This window comes from Arachis ipaensis, chromosome B4, assembly GCF_059453495.1.
Source record: "Arachis ipaensis isolate K30076 ecotype BB chromosome B4, ASM5945349v1, whole genome shotgun sequence".
In the NCBI taxonomy this organism is placed as follows: domain Eukaryota; kingdom Viridiplantae; phylum Streptophyta; class Magnoliopsida; order Fabales; family Fabaceae; genus Arachis; species Arachis ipaensis.
The window spans coordinates 33,469,937-33,484,053 of record NC_142439.1 but is presented as its reverse complement, the minus strand read 5'-3'; the positions used below and the strand labels follow the sequence as shown (position 1 = coordinate 33,484,053).

General features: G+C 40.0%; 1 pseudogene; it reads right to left on the bottom strand.

Moving 5' to 3' along the window:
* Nucleotides 1-6,249: 6,249 nt before the first annotated feature.
* On the bottom strand, nt 6,250-9,957 carry LOC107636255 (uncharacterized; annotated as a pseudogene).
* Nucleotides 9,958-14,117: the final 4,160 nt, after the last annotated feature.

Below are 14,117 nucleotides of genomic sequence, written 5' to 3'. Positions count from 1 at the left end.
TATAGATTCAACCCCTCTCTCGATGGTGATTGAATCTTTGAAGAGCAAGAGTTTCCTCTTAGATGAACCACTTGAATTGAGAAGGAAGAGAAGAGTTATCAACTCATTCAAATACACAGAGCTCCTACCCCTAATGAAAATGGGGTTAGTGAATCATAGCTCTAAATTCCACAACAAATGCAAAAATAGACATTAAATTGAGAGTAGTGAAGTATCAAGAAGAAGAAAAAATATTCCTTTAAAACTGAAATTCAAAGTTGCAAGAAAAATAAAATAGAAGACGGGTGAGATGCAATAAAAATAAAATTGCTAGTGTAATCGTAAAAATATCTAAGTGTAAAAAAAAAGTCCTTTTAAAGTACAAACTCCTTCTCTATTTATACTAGTCCTAAGATCTATTTAGAGATTCATCAATTGGGTTAGCAATTTGGGCTTTGTCCTTGTTGATTTGGCTGGCTCATTAGAGGAATTGTTGGCCTTTGAAGAGAGCAGAGAAAAGCAGAGCTCATTCACCTCAATTCTGGCCCAGTGGGCGTTACTGGCAAACACGCCAGTTCAGAGCACGTTGGCAACGTGCCAATGCATTTCCTGGGCTGGGGGCTTCGTGCTTGGGCGTTGTTGCCCAAGTAGTTGCCAAACACTTGGCTCATTCTTCCTTCTTAGACTCAACTTTTGATGCTTAAAGTTGCCTATGGTTTGAGCTTCAATCTTCTGCTTTAATATAGACTATTATACATGGTTGGAAAGCTATGAATATCAGCTTTCCAACGCAACTAAAAGCACCTCAATTGAATTTCTGTAGCTCAAGTTATGCTCCATTGAAGAGGGTAAGGTCTACTTGCCAAAATCACAGCCGTTTTTGGTGAACACGCCCTTGTTTCCAGCGTTGCCAACGTGCTTAGATTCTGAAGCTCTAAATGAAGCCAGCTTTTGAAGCTTTAAATGAATGCCAACCCCATACTATGATATATGGTTGGAAAGCTCTTGATGTCTACTTTCCAATGCCACTGGAATTACCTCCTTTTGAGCTTTGTAGCTTAAGTTATGCATCCTTGAAGGAGGCAAGGTCAGGCTTCCATGGTTGGGGCTCTTCACTTTTCATGCTTGATGTTGCCTAAACTTTGAGCTTCAGTCCTTTGCTTTAATATAGACTATTATATATCATTGTAAATCTCAGAATGTCTTCTTTCCAATGCACTTAGGATCATCTCAATTGGATCTTCCTAGCTCAAGTTATGCTCCATTGAAGAGGGTAAGGTCAAGCTGCTAACTTTGCTGGAGTTGTTGGTGAACACGCACCCGTTCTTCCAAGTTGGCAATGCCCAATATCACTTTCCAGGGTCTCCAGGGCTGCCTTGTATTGTTGAGCATTGTTTCTGGTGTTGTTGATGCACACGCCAGTTCATCCTCAAGGCAACAACGTCCTCGAGCTCTCCCTTGGCCCAAAATCTTGATTGCCTGCGTTGTTGTGGGCGTTGCTAAGGAACACGCCCTTGTTACCAATGGTGGATAACGTGCTCGAGCTCTTGGTTGGCCCAAAATCTTTCTCCTGGCGTTGTTGCTGGCGTTGCCTTCAAACACGCTCTTGTTACCAAAGGTGGACAACGTGCTCGAGTCTAGAGGTTGCCTCCAAGGTTGCTTGCTGCGTTGTTGTGGGTGTTGCTAAGGAACACGCCCTTGTTACCAAAGGTGGACAACGTGCTCGAGCTCTCCTTAGCTTAGCGTTGTTGTGGGCGTTGCTAAGGAACACACCCTTGTTACCAAAGGTGGACAATGTGCTCGAGCTCTCCTTGGCCTAGCGTTGGATTGTTGGCGTTCCCCTCAAATACGCCATTGTAAATTCAAGTTGGCAACTTGCTTGAGGCTTCAAATTCACCTTCCAGGGCTACTTGGCGTTATTTCCAAACACTCAAGTGATAATGTACGTTAGCAATGCCCAAGTCTCTTTCTCCTTGCCAAGCTTGCTATGTCCCCAATCTTTCTTGCTCCATTGCCTTCTTGCTTCATTACCTATCATTAACCCAAGAAATTGTCTCAAAGTATTGCCATTCTATGCAATCAATTTCAAGAGATTCATTCATACTCATTCATTTGTAAACTTCATGAATTTGCATGAATTATGCCAAATTTCAGCTAGTTCTTGGTATATGAATGTATGGAGATATAACCCATCAAAATGCTTGTTTATTTCAAAGATAATGAATGAAACTAAGCTAAAACTAACTAAACTAACTAACTAATATAGCAAATATGCGAATGCATTACAACACCAAACTTAAAATGTTGCTTGTCCTCAAGCAAGAGATAAAAGAATTCGACAAAAGAATTTAAGATGCAAGAATTTAATGTCTTAATAGAGAAAAATTTCTTTCATGGAGTGTGTCATCCTTGTTTGTGCAGTCATTTGTTTAGTGCAACTGATCAAGGCTAATCCAATTTCTATAGTTAAAATGCTTGCTTGAATACTAGGTTGGTTAATTTCACTAGACTCTTTTTCTATACCTTAGCACATAATCCTTAAATTATTATTTTCTCTGCTTCTCTTTTCTCCCCTCTTTTTTTCAAATTTCCTTTGTTTCAATTGAGCTAAAAATCTTGTCTTAAGGCAGCTCTTTAGCATAAGCTTTCAATCAACAATCCCAAACCAGTTGGTTTAAGTTGTTAAGTGTTGAAGCACTCTTAAAGATTTACTAACTCAAGCCTCTCTCCTTAACACATTCAATCACAGGCATATAACATTGGAATTTTATTTGGACAGTGGTGTCCAGCACCTCTTTGGGTTGCTAAATGTTCTGTTATAGAGCTACTCTTGAATGTGAGTTTTCAATCGATAATCCCGAGTTAGTTAACTGAAGTTACCGGGTGATGAAGCACCCCTCGGATTTACTAGCCCAAGTATGTCTCCTAACATCAATCACCACAGACACATATCCAAATTTTGTCATTGATACCTAGCTTTTCATTCTTTGTTCTTTGTTTTCTTCATTTCTCTTTTTCTGTTCTTCATTCATTTTTTTCCATTGTCAAGCATTTTTGTGCTTCTAGCTTCTTGAGTCTTGTAACCCTTAACCAACTAGTCTTGTATAAGCAAGCATCTTAACTCCTTTTAATTTCTTGAGCGCTAATTCATTCACAATGAAAGCATATATACTAGCACTTTTTTTTACAGGACAACATTATTCTTTCTAAGCTAGATTTCTCTCTGTTCTTGTCCAAACTACATCTTTTATTCCATTGGCAAGTAAAAGAACTTAAGGCAAGCAAACATTCCAAGCATATGAGTGATACATGGAATAAGCAACATAAATGAAAATGCATAAAAGAAGACAACATAAAAGGTATATCATGTTTCAGACATACATCTTCTTTATTTATTAAAGCACTAAAAGGAACTTCACCACCTTTAGGCTTTATGTCCCTTTCCTTTGCTTGAATCTCCTTGCTTTCCTTTGCCCTTTGGATCTTCTTTCTTCTTCTTTCTTACTTCTCCTTGTTGTTTTGTTGTTGAGTCCTCCTCTTCTTTCTTCCATATCTCTGAGCTTATCATCCTCTCCTTTAGCCTTTAAGCGTTAAATTTCACCCTTGCAATTTCCTGCTCTTCTAACACCTTGTGCGCTTCATTGGATTTTTGGATTTGTGGGTTGAGCACTGGGAGTGTTCTACAAATGTAGCGGAATTTTTCTTGGGTGCATATATCATAATCAATTCTGTCTCTATGTCTGGCCTCCTTGAACATTCTGCTCTCATTGAATTCTCTGTGAAATATGTCTTGTCTACCATCCATCCTTTGGAGAAGCTCCCTTTGCTGAGCTTGCTCTTTCCTCAGCTGAGCTTGTTCTTGTATTACCTTTTCCATGGATCTTTCATGTTCAGCAGCTGAGTTGTTGATGACTTCATACATCTTGGCATATTGCTCTTATTGTAGTTCCATCGTGTGCGTCTAATATTCCCTTTGTTGATCCATCCATTGAGTTTGAACTCCTCTTTGTTGATCCATCAATTGCCAAAGACCCCTTTGTTGTTGAGCTTGTTCCTCTTGGCTTCTTTGAATTTGTTAATATTGCCCAGAGATTCTTTCCAAAGCAGCTTGGAGTTGATTCATGTTCAAGGCACTTGGTTCTTCCATTTCTTCGCGCTCTTCCTCTTGTCTCGCTCCTTTCCTTTTCTTTCTTTTCGCTAGAGGCTGCCTCTCCAATTGAACTGTGGTGACGTACTCCAGTCTTTCCTTAGTGATAGGTTTCCCAATGGACACCAAGTCTGTCTCTTCGAACTCTTCAAGAGGTACCCTAGCTTCTTCATATAGGCATAAGATAGTGCTAGGATATCCTAGCCAACTATCTTGTTTGACATTTTCAGCTATGTCAATGATGTTCTTGGCTATGATTTCTCCCACATTGATCTTCCCTCCTTTCATTATGCAGTGGATCATTATTGCTCTATTTACTATCACCTCTGAGTTGTTTGAGGTACGGATTAATGATCTTCTCACTATGTCATGCCATCCTTTTGCTTGAGGTATGAGATCACCTCTTCTAAGTTTAAGTGGTTGTCTTTGTGAATCCAACACCCAGTCCATGCCCACTTTGCATAGATCACTCAGCACATCCACACATCTTGGGTCATATTTAACTCTCTCCTCATAGCTAGGTTGCTTAAACCATTTTGGCTTGATCATTAGCACTCTATTGATGGTGTCTGGGCTAAAGTGGACCACTGCCCCTCTTACATAGCTCGAATATGGCTCTTCATTATCATCTTTCTTTATGACATTGGCATAGAACTCATGGATGAGAGGCATACTTACAATTTGAGGTTGATTACAGAGAAGCTCCCATCCTCTTTTTCTAATCACTTTTTGTATCTCAGGGTATTCTTCCTTTCTTAACTTGAAAGGCACCTCCGGAATAATGTCTTTGCTTATCATCCAATTGAAGATGCACTCATGATGTTTGAATTTGAACATTCTCTCATCAACTGTGGTTTGCTCTTGTATGTGTTGCTTGTCTTTCTTAGCTCCTGATGATGAGGCCATTGAATTTCAATTGTGATGGCCGAACCCAACACCAAACTTGGATGAATGCTTGTCCCCAAGCATGCAAGAGACGTTGGAGTGGGGCTTAGGGGGATAGGCTCACAAGTAAAGAGAAACAATCTCGAGGAGGGTTGTGAAGCAGATCGATTAAGTGTGATGATTTGGGTGAGTGTATTGGTGAAATATGGTGATGGTGAGTGGTCTGTATATAGATGTGAAGGTAAGGCGAAGTTTGATTGTTATTGTTAGGGGGAATTCATGTCACTTAAAATGGTGGAGGAATTGCATTAAAGGTTTGGTCAAGCAATGGGAAGCATGAATCTTTTAGCTAGTGCATGTTGAGTTGCTCTTCCCAATGCACAAAACCCAAGGCACATGTGACTTCCTTTTCCTTGTGTGCGTCCGTGAACTCCTCTCCCAAGATTCTCCATCACTTCTTTCTTTCACTTCCCTGCAGCAAGAATATAAAGACTTTAGAATTCTTTGTGATGTTTGGACTAGTGCTACAATTTTCAAAGGATTTATGATGCAAAACGAGACAAAATTGAAATCTAATGGTTGCTTTCATATGTCTGAGGGAAATGACTACATGTTTGCTCCATGATCTAACATTTTGTGTATATGGAGACACCAAACTTAGTCTGTGACTAAGTGCTGTAAAAATGATTTTCGTATTTGCTTCAAGATTGGCTACACCAAGCTTAGTATCTTGTATACACTATATGCTAGTTCAATCTGTATTCTCTTAGATGTATATGATTCAACCTCTTATTACTAAAGCATGAAAATAAAAGATTCCTGTGCATGGGTTGCCTTCCATGAAGCGCTTGTTTATTTTCCTTAGCTTGACATTGCAGTTCCCTTGCTTATGTTAACAAGTGCACACTTTCTTCCTTGCTCCAGGGGTCACCAAGATAGAGCTTCACCCTATAACCATTGACTGTGAATGTCTCCTTTGAGGCTTCATCAAGTAATTTCACATAACCATGAGGGGATACTCTTGTGATGATGTATGGACCAGTCCATTTAGATTTAAGTTTTTCAGGAAAAATTTTTAGCCTAGAGTTGAAAAGCAACACTTTTTGGCCTGGTTCAAATGTCCTTGGAGAGATCTTCTTGTCATGCCACCTCTTTGTTCTTTCTTTGTATATTCTGGCATTCTCATATGCTTCAAGTCTGAACTCCTCTAACTTATTGAGTTGCAACAGTCTCTTCTCTCATGCTGCTTGGGCGTCAAGATTTAGAAGTTTTGTGGCCCAAAAAGCTTTGTGTTCAAGCTCTACAGGCAAATGGCATGCTTTCCCATACACCAGCTGAAATGGAGATCTTCCTATGGAGGTTTTGAATGCTGTCCTATATGCCCAAAGTGCATCATCCAGCTTCCTTGCCCAATCCTTTCTTGTTGCTCCCACAGTTTTCTCCAAAATTCTCTTTAGCTCTCTGTTTGCAAGTTCAGCTTTTCCATTTGTCTGTGGGTGATAAGGTGTTGCTACCTTGTGGGTTATTCCATATCTATGGAGGAGAGAGTTCAATTGTTTATTGTAGAAGTGGCTTCCCCCATCGCTTATAAGTCCCTTCGGTACTCCAAACCTAGTGAAGATGTTTCTCCTTAGAAATTGCAATACCACATTAGCATCACATGTGGTTGTGGCTATTGCCTCTAACCATTTTGAAATATACTCCACTGCCACTAAGATGTATTTGAATGTGTAGGATGGAGGAAAAGATCCCATGAAATCTATTCCCCACAAATCAAAGAGTTCCACTTCCAAAATGAACTTCTGAGGCATCTCATTCTTCTTTGTCAAGCCTCCTGTTCTTTGGCATTCATTGTAATAACTCACAAATTCTCTAGCATCCTTGAAGATAGAAGGCCAATAGAACCCACTTTGGAGGACCTTTGCAGCAGTCCTTTCATCTCCAAAATGACCACCATAGCTTGAATTGTGACAATGCCATAGTATGTCCTTCATTTCAACCTCTGGTACACATCTTCTAATTATTCTATCTGGGCATCTTTTGAATAGGAATGGCTCATCCCACAAGAATAATTTAGCCTCATGTAGCAGCTTCTTAACTTGTTGCCTTGTGTACTCTTGTGGAATACTCCTTCCTGCTTTGTAGTTGGCCATGTCTGCAAACCAAGGAGTTTGTTGAATTTGCAAGAGGTGCTCATCTGAAAAATTTTCATTCACTGGTTGAGAGGTGTCTTGACTCGTCCCTTGTGGTAACCTTGATAGATGGTCAGCAACTTGATTCTCACTACCCTTTCTGTCTTTGATCTCAATGTCAAACTCTTGTAGAGGCAATATCCATCTAATTAGCCTTGGTTTGGCATCCTGTTTTGACATTAGATACTTGAGAGTAGCATGATCAGTGTAAACTAAGATTTTAGATCCAATCAAATATTGCCTAAATTTATCAAAAGCATACACCACGGCTAGTAGCTCTTTCTCTGTTGTGGTATAATTTCTTTAAGCTTCATTCAATACTTTGCTTGCATAGTAGATGACATGGTGCTTCTTGTCTTTCCTCTACCCCAGCACAGCACCAATTGCAAGGTCACTTGCATCACACATAAGTTCAAAAGGCAATCCCCAACTTGGGAGTGTGATAATTGGTGCTGTGGTGAGTTTGGCTTTTAGAGTCTGAAAGGCTTGTTTACATTCATCATCAAAGGAGAAAGGATTGCTCACCACCAGCAAATTGCTTAGTGGTTTTGCTATTTTAGAAAAATCTTTGATGAATCGTCTATAGAAACCAGCATGGCCCAAGAAACTTCTAACAGCTTTTACATTTGTTGGCAGTAGGAGTTTTTCTATAATCTCTACTTTTCTCTTATCCACCTCTATACCTTTTTTTGAAATTTTGTGACCAAGAACAATTCCTTCGGGTACCATAAAATGGTATTTCTCCCAGTTCAAAACCAAATTGGTTTCTTGGCACCTTTTCAAGACTAGGGTGAGATGGTGCAAGCAAGCATTGAAAGAATCACCAAAAACGGAGAAGTCATCCATAAAGACTTTAATAAATTTTTCTACCATGTCTGAGAAGATTGATAGCATGCATCTCTGAAAGGTAGCTGAGGCATTACACAATCCGAATGGCATTCTCCTGTAAGCAAAAACTCTAAAGGGGCAGGTGAAGGAGGTCTTCTCTTGATCCATGGGGTCAACTACTATTTGATTATAGCCTGAATATCCATCAAGGAAGCAGTAGTACGCATGGCCAGCCAGCCTTTCAAGCATTTGGTCAATGAAAGGGAGGGGAAAATGATCCTTTCATGTAGCATCATTCAGCTTTCTATAATCGATGCACATTCTCCACCCGGTCACTGTTCTTGTGGGAATGAGTTCATTCTTCTCATTGACAATAACTGTCATGCCACCTTTCTTGGGTACCACTTGAACTGGGCTCACCCATGGGCTATCAGAGATGGGGTAAATGATCCCAACTTTACACAGCTTCATTACTTCCTTTTGAACAACCTCCTTCATTGTGGGATTCAATCTTCTCTGAGGTTATACCACTGGTTTAGAATTTTCCTCCAAGAGAATTTTGTGCATACATATGGCAGGGCTTATACCCTTCAAGTCATCAATGGTCCATCCCAGTGCATCTTTGTAAGCTCTTAGTACAGCAAGAAGCTTCTCTTCTTCTTCTTCTTCTTCACTCAAGGTGGAGTTGATGATTACTGGGAAGTTATCCTTTTCACCAAGGAATGCATATTTAAGATGAGGAGGTAAAGGTTTCAGCTCTTGTGGTGCACCTTCTTTCTTAACTTCAGTTGGTTCCTCTGATGTTTGTACCTCTTCTACTTCTTGCTCTTGTATGTCTTGGGTTTCCTCTTGATTCACTTCATGGCTTGCTTCAAATATTTCCTCAACTAAAGAATCCACCACTTCAATCCTCATGTAACTCTCTTTCTTAGCTGGATATTGCATTTCCTTGAAGACATTTATGGTCATTTACTCATCATGTACTCTGAAGATCATCTCCCCCTTCTCCACATCAATGATTGTTCTAGCAGTGGCCAAAAAAGGTCTACCAAGAATGACCGAGTTACTCCCCTCTTCATCCATGTCCAACACTACAAAGTCGGCTGGGAATATAAAATTTTCCACTTTTACCAAGAGATTCTCCACTACTCCATTTGGTATTTTGAGGGATCTGTCAACAAGTTGTAGTGATATCCTTGTAGGTTTAACCTCTTCTATCATCAGCTTCTTCATCATGGCAAGAGGCATTAAGTTAATGCTTGCTCCCAAGTCACAAAGTGATTTATCAATGGCCATGTTCCCAATTGTGCATGGTATGAGGAAGCTGCCTGGATTCTTGAGTTTCGGTGGCAGTCCCTTTTGAATGATGGCACTATACTCTTGGGTAAGGAGTACGGTTTTTTTCTCCTGCCAGCTTCTCTTCTTGGTGATCAATTCTTTAAGAAACTTTGTATACAATGGCATTTGCTCCGAAGTTTCGGCCAATGGAATGTTGATCTCAAGTTTCTTGAAGATTTCCAAGAATTTTGGGAATTGTTGGTCTCTTATTCTTTTGTGTAACCTTGTTGGGTAAGGGAGCTTGGGTGCATAAGATTTCACCCCTTCATTTCTTTCCTCTTGCTGTGGCTTCACAATTTTCTTGTTGTTGGCATTGTTGTTTTGGGTTGGCAACTTGCTTAGTGGCTCCACAACTTCTTTGCTCTTTTTGGATGTTGATGCCTTTTCATCCTCCTTCTTGTTTATTGTATCTTCCACTTCATGTCCTATTGCTTCTTTGTTGACTTCTCTTCCAACTACCTTGCCACTTCTCAACTGCACAGCTTTACATTCTTCCCTTGGGTTGGGGATTGTATCACTTGGGAGCACATTAGTTGGTCGTTCAGCTTGTTTGGATAATTGTTCCACTTGTCGCTCAAGGTTCCTCATGGTGGCTTCATATCTCTCTTGTCCTTTGAGCAAAGTTTGAGTGGTCTGAGCAATTGATTGTGTGCTTTGGGAAAGGTTTTGTAGGGCTACTTCAAGACTTGAGATCCTAGTTTCATGATGGTCAATTGGTGGTATGATAAGGTGTGATTGTTGTTGCTGGAAGTTACTTGGGAAGATGGGGTGATAGCTTTATGAGTTGGATGTTGGTGCGGGGAAGGTATTTTGGTGAGTTTGTGGGTTATTGTGAGGTGGTTGGTATGTATTTTGTGGTTTCTTGTATTGGTTAGTGTTGTTAGAAGAGTGATTTTGGTTGTTTTCATTGCGGGCATGGTTGGAGTTGTTGTTCTTTTGCCAATGATTTTGATTCTCGCTCCACTTCAGGTTGGGGTGATTCTTCCAAGATGAGTTGTATGTGTCACCATGGAATTCATTCTGAGAAGAATTTGAAGGATTCTGCATGTATTGAACTTGTTCCTATTGTTGTTCAGCATTGCCTACTTCACCTTGGCCCCACTCAACTGAAGGTTGACTTGTTGTGCTCACTGAGGCTAGTTGGAGACCATCTATTCTCTTAGCCATCATTTCTATTTGCTGTTGAATTTGTTGGTGCATCAGTTTATTCTGTGCCAATACAGTATCAACACCTTCAAGCTCCATCACACCTTTCTTTGGGGTTGAGTTATGATGCCTCTCTGATGAGTAGTAGTATTGATTGTTTGCAACAATCTCAATGAGTCTTGAGCCCTTCAGTAGTCTTTATCATGTTGAGTGATCCCCCTGATTAGTAGTCTAATCCCTTCCTTGCTTCTAAAGTCAAGCCTTCATAGAAGTTTTGAAGTTTGACTCAGTCACTAAACATGTATGGTGGACATCTTCTCATTAATGCCTTGTATCTTTCCCAGGCTTCATACAATGACTCTCCTTCCATTTGCCTGAAAGTCTGAACCTCTGTTTTCAACTTGATGATTCTCTGAGGTGGATAAAATTTGGCTAAAAACTTGCTCACAAGATCATTCCAATTGTTGATGCTTTCTTTAGGAAATGTCTCTAACCACTGAGTTACTTTATCCCTCAAAGAGAATGGAAATAACAACAACTTGTAGATGTCTGGATGCACTCCATTTGTCTTAACCGTATCACATATCCTCAGAAAAATAGACAAGTGTTGATTAGGATCTTCAAGAGGCCCTCTTCCATAGGAGCAATTATTTTGTACCAATGTGATGAGTTGGGGTTTCAACTCAAAGTTGTTGGCATGAACATTTGGGGTGACTACACTGCTTCCATAATGCCTTGGATCAGGGATGGTGTATGAGGCCAGCACCCTTCTAGGTGGTCCATTGTTGTTAGCAATTCCCTCAGGAGGGTTATGCAAATTACCCTCCATGACTTGATCTTCTCCTTCTGAATCCTCTTCACCAATTACCCCTTTTTCTCTTGTTTCTCTTCTTAACCTTCGGAGGGTTCTCTCATCCTCAGGATCAAAAGAAGTAGATACTCCTCTCTTTGCCTCTGACATACAACACACACAAACCAACAACACAAGTAAGGCACTCTTTTGCTAGAGTGAAGTTAAAGTTAGTGAAATAAAATATCAAACAGTTAGTGGGCCTTAACAAAGAAAAAAATGCTTAATCTAAACTACCATTTACTTAATCATTGTTAAACTTTTCCAATCTCCGGCAACGGTGCCAAAAACTTGATACGCGAAAATTAGAATTCACGTATAACCGGCAAGTATACCGGATCGTATCAAGTAGTAAAACTCACCGGAGTGAGGTCGATCCCACGGAGATTGGTGGATTAAGCAACTTTAGTTAAATGGTATTCTAGTTAAGCGGATATTGTTTTGATTCATGAGATTTGAACACTTGAAAGAAATTGCAAAGAATTAAATGACAGAAAATTTAACGAGCTAAAGTCATGAAGGAAAATTAAATGACTAAAAGTAAATGACAGAAACTTAGATTGCAATAAACTTGAATGACATTTAAGATAAATTGCAAGGAAGTAGAGTGCATGAATATAAAGTGTAGAAATTTAATTGCGAATAAATTTAGAGCAGAATGTAAATGGCAGAATGATAAATTGCAAGAATGTAGAAGGGAATTGGGTAGTGGGTATTCGAAATGACTAAAGAGCAAAGGAAATGAGAATTAATGATGGAAAGATCATTAGGAATCAGATATGTGAATTCTCATGAATTGATGTTACTCAATCCCTTCTCAATCATGGATATAGATCCATGGCGGATTGTGAATAATTGAATTCCAATCTCTTGGTAACTCAATTTCTCATCAACACAATCAATTGCCACTCTCGTGATCTAATTGTTCATGAGAAGAGATGAAGCTCATTAACTAATCCTTCAAGCCACACAATTCCCAGGATCTCAACCAAGGGTGGTTACATCTCACATACCAACCCAAAGTGTATTAATCAAGGAAATTATGAAAAGATAAACTCTAAACTGAATTAGGTGACTCATTTCTCAAGTTCATCACACAATTCGTATAGATTCAACCCCTCTCTCGATGCTGATTGAATCTTTGAAGAACAAGAGTTTCCTCTTGGATGAACCACTTGAATTGAGAAGGAAGAGAAGAGTTATCAACTCATTCAAATACACAGAGCTCCTCCCCCTAATGAAAATGGGGTTAGTGAATCATAGCTCTAAATTCCACAACAAATGCAAAAATAGACATTAAATTGAGAGTAGTGAAGTATCAAGAAGAAGAAGAAATATTCCTTTAAAACTGAAATTCAAAGTTGTAAGAAAAACAAAATAGAAGACGGGTGAGATGTAGTAAAAATAAAATTGCTAGTGTAATCGTAAAAATATCTAAGTGTAAAAAAAAAGTCCTTTTAAAGTACAAACTCCTTCTCTATTTATACTAGTCCTAAGAGCTATTTAGAGATTCATCAATTGGGTTAGCAATTTGGACTTTGTCCTTGTTGATTTGGCTGGCTCATTAGAGGAATTGTTGGCCTTTGAAGAAAGCAGAGAAAAGCAGAGCTCATTCACCTCAATTCTGGCCCAGTGGGTGTTACTGGCAAACACGCTAGTTCAGAGCACGTTGGCAACGTGCCAATGCATTTCCTGGGCTGGGGGCTTGGTGCTTGGGCGTTGTTGCCCAAGTTGTTGCCAAACACTTGGCTCATTCTTCCTTCTTAGACTCAACTTTTGATGCTTAAAGTTGCCTATGGTTTGAGCTTTAATCTTCTGCTTTAATATAGACTATTATACATGGTTGGAAAGCTATGAATGTCAGCTTTCCAACGCAACTGGAAGCACCTCAATTGAATTTTTGTAGCTCAAGTTATGCTCTATTGAAGAGGGTAAGGTCAGCCTGCCAAAATCGTAGGCGTTTTTGGTGAACACGCCCTTGTTTCCAGCGTTGCCAACGTTCTCAGATTCTGAAGCTCTAAATGAAGCCAGCTTTTGAAGCTTCAAATGAATACCAATCTCATACTATGATATATGGTTAGAAAGTTCTTGATGTCTACTTTTTAATGCCACTAGAATCACCTCCTTTTGAGCTTTGTAGCTTAAGTTATGCATCTTTGAAGGAGGCAAGGTCAGGCTGCCATGGTTAGGGCTCTTCACTTTTCTTGCTTGATGGTTCTTGAACTTTGAGCTTCAGTCCTTTGCTTCAATATGGACTATTATATATCATTGGAAAGCTCAGAATGTCTTCTTTCCAATGCACTTGGGATCATCTCAATTGGATCTTCCTAGCTCAAGTTATGCTCCATTGAAGAGGGTAAGGTTAAGCTGCCAACTTTGCTGGAGTTGTTGGTGAACATGCACCCTTTCTTCCAAGTTGGCAACGCCCAAGATCACTTTCCAGGGTCTCCAGGGCTGCCTTGTATTGTTGAGCGTTGTTGCTGGCATTGTTGATGCACACGCCAGTTCATCCTCAAGGCAACAACGTCCTCGAGCTCTCCCTTGGCCCAAAATCTTGATTGCCTGCGTTGTTGTGGGCGTTGCTAAGAAACACGCCCTTGTTACCAAAGGTGGATAACGTGCTCGAGCTCTTGGTTGGCCCAAAATCTTTCTCCTGGCGTTGTTGCTGGCGTTGCCTTCAAACACGCCCTTGTTACCAAAGGTGGACAACGTGCTCGAGGCTAGAGGTTGCCCTCCAAGGTTGCTTGCTGCG